Raw genomic sequence first — 470 nt, 5'->3', positions numbered from 1 at the left:
GGAAAAAATGACAGTTGCTCTTCCTCTTTCTAAGGAATGGTCTTTATTTTCCTTATTGTCTTCAATCATGGTCAGTTGGTGTACTTCTCTGTGCAGCTGCGGGCGGTAAGCTGGGATTGGAGAGTGCAACTCTTGATCTTGGGGTTGTGAATTCGGGCCCCATGTTGGGTGTGGAGATTACTTAAAAATAAAATCTTTAAAAAATATAAACATTTCTACATCCCAAAGAGTAAATAATAATCTACTGAAAGTAAGTTCTTTAGGATGTGGGAGTGTCACGGGATGGTGTGGGGGCCAAGGGCAGGCTGTCCCAAATCTGCCACTTTGACATACAGATCATTTTAAATAAAAGTTACTTAAGAGACAGCCTATGCAATGAGGATATTTAGACACTCCTCTGTCCCTCTGGAAAGGAAATCAATCTCCCATGTGAAGATGTCCCTGTACCAGGAGGTAAAGAGATTTCAACA

The sequence above is a fragment of the Callorhinus ursinus genome, unplaced genomic scaffold (genome assembly GCF_003265705.2).
Source record: "Callorhinus ursinus isolate GAN/ISIS: 27379988/994484 unplaced genomic scaffold, GSC_fseal_2.0 scaffold4798, whole genome shotgun sequence".
Classification (NCBI taxonomy): domain Eukaryota; kingdom Metazoa; phylum Chordata; class Mammalia; order Carnivora; family Otariidae; genus Callorhinus; species Callorhinus ursinus.
The sequence above is the reverse complement of the archived record's forward strand: the minus strand, read 5'-3'. Positions refer to the sequence as shown.